Genomic DNA, 9,941 nt, shown 5'->3' with positions numbered 1-9,941 from the left:
GCACGTGCGTGTCCTTGCTGTTCCTTTTGCCTATTAGGATGTAAGGTCTTTGCCATCCCCTTGCTCAGCCCATGATTACTTTCTCAGGAGCAGACCCTGCCATGTCAGGAGGAGAAGGTAGAGCCGTGCCCAAATATACCAGGTCAGAGACTAAAGGGCAGATCCTGATCACCTCTTCGTTAATGTCAGAGAGGGAAAATGCAGCATGTGGCTTCTATCACAGCTACTTTGTTGGAAAGCAAAGTGTCTTAATCTTACTTTATGCTACTAATTCTTCCCTCGTGCTGCATGTAATCCAAGATTAACGACATTGTTTTCTAATTTTATTTTTTTAACTATCATGGAAATCTCATTAACTAAAGGAAACATCTGAAATGTCTTCAGGGCTTTGTTTTTATACAGATTAATAAAATAATTTAGCTAACATATTTCCCCATTGTCTACAGAAGATTCTTCCAGGAATGGAGTTACTCCTGGCCATTACACATTGGTTTTGATCACTTGTTTCGGTAAGAAAAATAAGTATTTGATTTGCCACTTCTGGCTGTCTCTTGGAATTTAAGTGTTTTTTGAAATTTATGCTTGTATTCTCACTGTCAAAACCTGCAGTATTGGTGTAAAGGAAAAAGCTGGTTCGTCTAGTAAGCAGCATGGAGCAAAAGCTACCACTGTTGGCTGCTCCGGGATCTCATTCCCTCTGTTTTCCACTAACGAGCTTTTAAAGTCTGCGGCATCTTGTGGAAGCAAGAAAAGATGCTCCCACAAGGTTTTTAGTACAATACCATTGAGAGGGGGCTGTTTACAGCTGTGCCAAAAGTACAACAAAGAAAACCAAGTTTGTTTTCAGGTTCAAAGAGCAGAAGCCAACGACATGTCTCTGCCATCAGTGCTATGGTTAGACTCGTGCGAGGTTGCTGCTTTATCTTTAGATAGAAAAATTTCAGAGAATAATATCCAAAACTGGACAACAGCCACCTTGTTCTAATTACCTCATCGTGATTTGCTTACTTGTTCCTCTGTAACCTCAGAGATGCAAGAGAAAGCTGTTGTCTGTTAAAGTAGCAGTTATTATGGATCAGAAATGGCTTTTTCCTAACAGAGCAATGTTTGTGCTGGAGAAAAATGGCAGCTGTGCCTTGGGCACTGCTTTGTTGCTGCCTCCTTGTGTGACTTACATCCATGACGTTTTAAGTTTGTGGGTGTTTAAGTGAAGAGTTAAACATCTGTGTGGCATCATGGGTGAGAAGCTGCAGGTTTAAGTTAATCAAAGCTTTAACTGAGGGAACCGTAAGAAATTGTTGCCCACATCCAGGGCTTGGGTCCTTCTAACGATGCGTACTCAGACTTGGGTAATGGGCAACAAAGACAACTTCATGGACGACAAGGAAAAGACATGGGGAACGCTTGGGCCAGCAGCTGCAGTGAGCTCATGCCACAACACCGAGGCAATGTGTCGCGGGTCCGTGCAGCCGGTGCCGGCGGTGCCCGCTTCCCAGAGTGAGCACCAGCAAGCCACGCAGCGGCACGAGCACTTCCCCTGGTGTCCTAATGGCAGAAGGTTGGGAAATTCAGGCTGTGCACATGAAGGACATCAGTCCTGTGGGTCAGGGTCCCTGCTGGTCCCTGTGAACCAGCTGCGGACGGGGGAGAGAGGTGGCTTTGGTACCCAGCTGGGAAAGGAGGAGCGATGCAGCCCTGCTCGGTCTGCAGCTGCTTCCCGTTGCCGGGCCACGGGCTGGGTGAGATCCAGAGGTTTTGTTCCAAAAGCCACTAGTACAGCTCTCTTGGCTGTGGACGTGCCCTTGCTCCCTATGGTGGCTGTGCAGCCGGGATGCTCCCTGGGCTCAGGGAGAGTCGGGGCAGCGTCCCTGCTGCCGGCAGAGCCCAGCCGCTGCGGCCCACACTGGGGTGAGCAGCAGCTGCTGCTGGGTGAGCAGCACCGTGGGTGGGGATCTGTCCCCTGAAAGCAGGGGCTGCTCCAGCTTCTCCTCCAAATCCCAGTTCATGAGCATTTCCCAGCCATTTTCCTGGCAGTCGGGGGTTAATGGGCCCTGTCAGAGAGGTAAATGCAACTGCTGCTGTCCTGTGTGTTAGGGAAATTCTACTGGTGGTGGGGACAATTTATGAATATCAATCGCTTGTCGTACTTCGGTGCCTGTCCATGTGGCTGCTTGCTAAGTGCTGCTGAAAATATATGGTATGGAGACAGGGCATTGATTCATATCATGATGAGGGGGGTCTCTGTAATGAGCTCCAAACAGCTTTTAAATGATGACTGCTGAGGAATTAAGACCATTTTAATCGGACTAAATAATACTCCTAATGATAAACCATTAAAATCAAGTTGCCTTTTAGATCCTAGCAATTGTATCAGACAAGGTGATTACACTCAACATCAGTATTGATAATCATTAAAATAGATTAAACTATTGACTGAGAAATAAGAAACACTGGGTGACTCCAGCAGAAGTGCTGGTTTGACTTTACAAGCAGTGACCCTCCCGCTCCCTGGAACTTCTTGCTGCCACGTGGAGGTTCAGGCTGATACCACTTGCTGTTCTTCATGAGCATCAACATCAGCACCTACCGTAACAGCACATTTTATCTTTAAATGTCTTCGGAGGTCAGGTTGCAGGCTTTGGGAAGAAAGCAGCATTGCGTCATTTTGTCTGGCTTGCTGGGGGGCCACAGGCTTGTCTCCGCTCGTGCCTGGAGCCCAAACCACTGCTTGGCTGAGGGATGGCTCCCAGGGTCTTATGAACGGAGAGGGAATGGCCCTCACTGGGAAACGAGCGGTTACTTCTCAGTGCAACCTCAGCCACTCTTGGCATTTCTTCCAGCAGCAGCCTGAGCTTGCTCCCTTAAGGGAAGTTCTTGTAGGTACGGCCCGAGGTGACTCATACGTGAAATGACTCAGTTCTTCTGACGAAGCTGAACATACAGATTCACAGAACGGTTTGGGTTGGCAGGGCCCTTAAAGCCCACCTAGCCCCAGCCCCCTGCCCCGGGCAGGGCCACCTCCCCCCAGCCCAGGTTGCCCAGAGCCCCGTCCAGCCTGGCCTTGAGCCCTGCCAGGGACGGGGCACCCACAGCTGCTCTGGGCAGCCTGGGCCAGCGCCTCCCACCCCCACAGCACGGAGTGCCGAGCTGCCTGAGTTACTTGCTGCAACCGCAGCACGAGCAAAGCCTTGGTGTCTGAGGAGGAGCGTAGTGGACCGGAGGCAGCCCTAAACTCACCAGCCTGTGGGCCAGGCATCTCGCATGGTCTAGTGCTGTCTCCTTAGGGACATTGGCTCAGCAGGAGGTGGGACACCAAGCTGAAACCGGTGCAGGTTGAGGGAAGGCTGGGGTGTCCCCCAAGCACCACAGCCCGTGGTGTGGGGCAGCACTGGAGTGCAGGAGCTGGGCATTGTGACGTGGTCCTTGGCAGCCCGTCTCCTCTGGGACCATCCCCGAGCACTGAGGTCATAGTATCTACAGCAAAACCAAAGGCTTTTGCAAGACCAGTAGTAAGTTAAGATAATGGAAAGGACCAGAAGCAGCCATGGAAGGGGGTGTAATGCTAGGGGAGAGGAGAGGGAGGTGTGTGTGTGAAGGGCAGAAGAAACCACCTAGTTGGGATTGATCTTTTTTTGCCATAGGCAGCACTTGCTGCCTGATGGATTGGCCATAACACGGGAGCTTGATGTTAAAAATACCCTCCATATCAACGAGAGAAGGTGTTTTGCAACTGGGGAGAATAGATGATGCAGAAGAGTTCTTGGCACGTTGGAAGAGAAATTGCTCGATGTTCAAAACTGCTTCTTAGAAATACGGTAATGCAGCCTGGCCGTATTCGGGGTGTGCTGGTGAAGTGTGGCTGCTGGTTTGTGACGGGGATATCGAACCCTCACTTGTCCCTGCCTTCAGCTGCAAAGGGCTTTTTGAAACTGATTGCTGGTCTGGCTCGAGTTTTTGTATGATCCTGTAAATATAGAGAGAAGATGGGCATTTTATGATATCTGACTTTCCTACAATATTTTTTTATTAAGTAAACTGTAATGGAAATATTGGGTTTTCATTTCTTGCTTGCTTCTTTTCCAACAATTTCGAGTAAATCAAAGTTGCAAAAAGCCATCTCTCCCCCTGCGCTGGCAGAGCTAATGGCAGCCTGGTGGTCACTTACTTTTGGAAATGATATTGCCTTATTTCTAGGCACTCAGCAGACTTCAGTGCTGATGTATTGACATTTGCAGCTTTCAGATCAAGAAAACAGTGGAGGATAGCATTTCCAGCAGAGAAATGCCCATATTTTAAAATAAGGACTGCTAGCTGTAGTTACGCCAATTCACTGAGATACAAAAGTGCCACGCTTGGAAAACAAGCAAGTATTTCTTCCCTCTTCTTCCAGCATCTCTGCTTGTTTGCCTGCCTCTGTACATCACATCAGGCGGGTTGGGTAGTACAGAAACCCACTGCGAGCCCCCAGCCACGGGGCCAGCGGGGCTGGGCTTGGGTACCTCTCCCATCGCACATCTGAGGACCTAGAGCTGGATGTTTTGACCCCTGTCGTGGCATGGGCTCATTTGAGTTGGTCCTGGACAAATCTATGGGATCAGTGATGTCTAAGCACATCTATGATCATTAATTTGGAGATGAGTCCTGCAGTACAGCCTCATCTCTCAGCACTTTCCTTGGGTTGTGAGCTGGTGAAAACTCATAAGGAAGGGAAGTTTAAATGCTGAACACAGAAATTTTTTCTGCATTTCTGTGTCTGTTTTTTAGAGTATGAAAGCTGGAAGCTTTCTACAAGTCCTAGGGTGCTGCGGTCCTCTCTTGTTTATATATTTATAGTGAAGGAGCAAGAGCTGTTTGATGTAGGATGAAATGGTAACAGGCTGTTGAATTCCTGGCAGCTGCAGGGGCAGAGCTGCTGCTAAGCTGAGCCGGACCCGGCTGTGCTCAGCCAGACCACACCACTGCCTCGCAGCTGGGCTGTGGTGTTGAACCAAAGCTGTCGTGAAAGCCAGAAGCAGTTCCTCCTGCTTTTATCTCTGCTTATGGCTTTTTTTCCTAAATAAAAAGATTGTCCAACCGACCAGCAGAGCACCTGCCTGCAGAGGTGGGCAGAGCCCGACTTGTGCTGTGCTGCTGCCCCTGCCCGTGCCCTGTGCCGCAGCGCCGGGCTGAGCCACGCTCCCGTGCAGCCTTTCAAACCTTTGCGGGGTCACCCTTACCCCAGAAGCGAGCCAGCCCCGGCTCAGCCCCGGGTTCATTTAAGGATACATGTCCATAGCGCCGGGGCTTCGTTCGCTGAAGCCGCCTGTTTCACCAAGCTGCCGTGGTCGTGCTGGCTGTGTGCTGGCCGTGTCCTTCAGACGCCCTTGGATGCGGCCGCTCACACCGGGGTGCTCGCACCAGGTGCTCACACCGGGGTGCTGCTCTCCAGCACGGCTGGTCTTGTTTGTAAGATATGAGCACAAATGCGGGGCGAATGGTCATCCTCGGTCGGTCCTCGGTGCTCTGCTCCTCTTTTATGCGTGTCCCTTGTCGGCGAGTGCCTTCCCCTTCCCTGTCCTTGCCGCGTCGGGTCAGGGGCCCGGAGCCTCGAGCGGGCGATGGCCCCGCGGTGGCGGAGGGCAGCCCCGCGGTCCCGCGCGGTGGGGTGATGCCAGCCCACGGCCCCCCTCCGGGCGGAGCCGTTCCCACCAGATGGAGCAGTTGCCGTTCCAGTGCTGCGGAGCGGTCAGACCCCAAACCCTGCGGACCCCGAGGGGCTGCATCCCCCGGCCCGAGGAGGCACCCTGCAGCGCATCCTCGCACAGTGCCTGAGAAGTGCCCTGGCTGACATCCTCTTTGCTCCCCGGGTGTAAATCTGGAACAGAAGACACAGAGCCGAGAGAGCCAAGCTGAAGCCCTGCCTCTGTTCTGGTCCCTTGCTTTGTTTTTTGGCAGCTCCTCACTTTTTGAGCGTGTCCAAGCCTCTGTCCATGTTTTTTCTGACTTTGCTGTTTGCAGTACAGGCCAGGCACCGGGGACTGGTGTCTTTTTAGCACACTGTCTCTTTTCACCAGGTTTGGCTAAAACACCAAACAGATGCTTAAAATCCATGCAACACTTAAAAGTAAAATGTGACCTAGCCGTGGATGGGGGTGTGCCGTGCCAGGTGGGAGCAGGCAGCGTGCTGCCCTTGCAGCAGTCCCCCTCCCGGCAGCCCAGCGCCGGCAGCCACCGGCCGGGGCACGGCAACCCCCGTGCACAGAGCTGGCAGCTCATCCTGCATCAGACCAAGTTGTGCTTTGGCTCCATGGGTGCCACTGACAATGTGGTGTGAGCAAAGTGTCCCTGTGTGGGGCGTCTCTGGTGTTTGGCCCAGTTCCCCAGGGCTGCAGCAGGCGGGTAAGGATACCCAGGCAATGTGCTGAATAACCAGCCGCTGCCTCAGAGGGTCTGTGGTGGCCATACACTTGCAAAACTATTTTGATGCCAAACTGCAGCAGGGTTTTTAAGCCCTCGTTACCCAAATTTTGCTGAGGAGCTGGTCTCTGTATGGGAGAGAGGAGCTGCCAGGGCGACTGGTGTCCCCCAGCAGCGGGATGCTGGTGGTGCCATGCCACACTTGCCTGCCCCCAGCATGTTCGGCAACAGCCTGGTCACTCACTGGGGCTGTGTGAGGGCCAGGAAAAACATCAGCGCTGAGCTTATCCATCACATCTGCACTTTGCCCTGAATCCCACCCCATGCCCTTGCTCCTCATGGATCCAGCACCTGCCCTGTGAAGGAAAGCAGGCGGTTTTCCCCCAGCCCTGGCTGCAGAGAGGTGCTCCCCAGGAGAACAACCCATGATGTTGGCCCCACACATATCACTGACCGGTACCTTCATATGCTGCTGCCATGGGAGTAGGAAACCTGTTCAAATCACCAGGCTTAGGGCTTCTTGACTTTGTTTTGCTATTGCTTTAAAAAAATTCTTTCCAACCCATCTGGCCTTCTTACAAGCGTTGCATATTGCCATGTACTGGCAATACCTTCCTCCTGCATGCAGGTACTTTCCTGGTCATCAGGCTCAAGTTTTTCATCTAATCTGCTAGAGATGAAGCTTGGGGTCTGGGTACCCCCAAAAGCTGGAAGGCTCAGCCTGAGCTCCAGATGTTGCAGTTCAGAACTTGCTCCGTGCTGGTGAAACGTAAAGGTTTGATTTATTATTGCATGTAGCGTAATTCATTTCTACGTTGAAAGTAATATTATGTTATATAATCAAATCTCATTTGTTATTTATTGCATTCTCTCCCTGCACAGAAGTGGATGCTGCCCCCTCTCTCCCGGTGGACAATGTCCTTCGTCCTTTTCCTGGTGGGGCTGTGGGGACCAGCTGAGGGATGGTGGGCAGTGCCGGGGAGCCGGCAGCACTCTTGGCCGGGGCCTGGAGGGATGGGACAGGGTAAACTCTTTCCAAAGGAAACCAATATCTTTTGCCCATTTGTGCCTATAAAACTACAGTAACTTCTGCAAAGTGTGCCCTCAGAGCAGCTGAGCCAGCCGGCGGCAGGGCAGGAGCCGTGGCTTGACCTGGGAGACAAGTCTCAGCCAAACATTTACAGTAGTTTGGATGTCCAGCTGCTGCTGCTATGTAAGACCCCCACAAAAAGATGCTGTTGGCCTTGAAACCCACGTGTTTCTTGTGCATTGACTGTCCTGTGCCTGTTTGCTGCCTTTTCCTGGTGCTGCCGTGGGAGCGTGGCAGCAGGCAGGGCAGGCAGGCATAGGCACTCCCAGGCTCCTACCATGCTGCTCGGGCACCAGAGTAGAGATCTAGGTGCTGCTAAAGCACAAACCTTGCTGCTCAGTGCAACCCCAAGCTGTGGCACAGGTGCTTCCATCTGTCACACCCCTGCCGAGCAGCTTTCCCCCTGGCAGAGCATCTCGTGGTGAGCCATGACCGTGCTCTGCCAGCGCCTGCTGCCCAAAGAGCACAGCCCCTCTGCGCCCTGGGTAAAATCCACATCTTATGGAAAGAAAATGAGATTTTTTTTGATGCAAGTCATGCTGCATTGAGCCCAGATCACCGCTGTGTGCCCCTGCTCCATGCTGTACACTATGTCTGGCTCAATTTAGAAACCATATGAGCTAAAGGGGCTTGGAAGGGGGTCTGCATTACACCAAGGTCTACAGATCTTCGGTGCCAACTCCAATTGCTGCACACATGCAATGTTTTATTTAGAATAGATTATAATATACATTCCAGATGTGTTAAGCTTTAGAGCATGCCTTTTCTCCTAATCTTGCTCGTGCCAACATGTATCAGCTCAATCTCCCTACCTATAGCAGACAAATTATTTTAGTTGTGCCTTGAAACCCAACATAAGCGACAACAAATATAACGCAATCCTGGTGGTTGCCACCACTGCATGAAGATGCCCCAGGCACAGAGCTGGAGACAGGTTTTATTTTAAACCTTCTTCATTCAATATTTCATCTTATACTTAAAACCAGGTATATGATCAGGACATATTAAATGTTCATCTTCTCTCTCAACTATCTGCTAATGTGATTTTTGGTACCACATCACGGGGAAACTCTGAATTCTTTTATCTTTATGTAAAAGTGTTGTCACAAACCCAAGCAAGTTTTCAGCGCGATGAGACCCTTAAAAAGAGGGATTTTTGTTGTTGTTGCTGTTGTTGCTGTTACTGATGTCTTCTGAAAAAGATTTCCTTAAGATACAGAACAGCTATAGCTGCTGGTATTCTGAATTGCTCTGATGGCTTATACTGTAAAGGGAGCCTTGACAATGATGGATAACCTCTGCAACTTCTCAGCTGCACGTTTGGTTTATCCTGCCATTGCTTTGTTTGTGTCAGGTTTTTCACTTGGGGCTACGCTTAGCCTTTGCCACAGGCAGTGCAGGCAGCGCAGGCAGCGCAGGCAGGGCAGGCAGGGCCGGCAGGGTGGCTGCTGGAGGTGTGCGCTTTCCCTGCAGCCTCCCAGCCCCAAAGCTCCCAGGCAGAGCCCCTGAAACTGCACGGCAAAGTACTGAGACACCCCGGCTGGGCAATTATTTGCTCTCACAAGTGAATTTGGGTAAGAGAAGGCTGGGAGCTCACAGCGTAGGAGCTATTTGTCAACAAGGCTATGTGTGTGTCAGAGCAAACGGTTTGCAAATGACACTGGGAGTAGCAAAACCTTTCAGGGGCCTGTTGCTTGCAGGCAAACACCTTTAGGTAAAGAGCAGACCTCACCAAGACATCCCTTGCACCCCTGGTCTTTGCAGCTGTGGGTCTGATACTGCAGGGCTTTGCATGTCTTGTCCATGACTTTTTTTCCTCCCCAGATCTAAGTTCTTTGTTTGTCTTTGCTTGAAATGTTTTAATAAAATCACTGCTCTAATGTAGAAAGACTTTTCCTGACAGCTTAATATTACTTGTATAAACTCATTGATTTCATTAAGGTGATCTGGTGGTAGCAAGGAAATGCGTGTGCACTCGGGAATGAGGATTTAGGGGAGCTGTTTTGTTGTGTTTGAGGTCTTGGAGAGGAGACAAGTGAGCGCTTTGGCCATATTGCCCAAGTAATAACATGTTTATAGACGTGGGAAATGGCCCATGAGACTTTGTAAAATCTTCTTCACTTAAAAGGAATTGGCTAGGCAACAGCTTTAAAAAGGGAGGAAGAAAAAGATGTGGGAAGAGGACTGATGGGGAGTGGAGTGAAGGCGCTGGGCAGGTCTTAGCCTTGAGGTTGCCCTGGGGGTTGTTACCCTTGGCCCGCTGTGGGCTCTGGGGCAGGAGCGGAGCCAGCAGCACAGGGCAGCCCAGCCCCGCAGGTGACAGCAGCACGGTTGGACACGCCAGAGAAGACATGCATGAGCTGTGGCTCAGACCAAAGAGTTTGAGCATCCTCTGGTACAGCTGCAGTGATTAGTGCTGCGGTGGCTCGTTACCGCGACCTCTCTCCTGCTCCCC

The sequence above is a fragment of the Falco rusticolus genome, chromosome 13 (genome assembly GCF_015220075.1).
Source record: "Falco rusticolus isolate bFalRus1 chromosome 13, bFalRus1.pri, whole genome shotgun sequence".
NCBI classification, from domain to species: domain Eukaryota; kingdom Metazoa; phylum Chordata; class Aves; order Falconiformes; family Falconidae; genus Falco; species Falco rusticolus.
Note: the sequence above shows the minus strand (reverse complement) of the source record.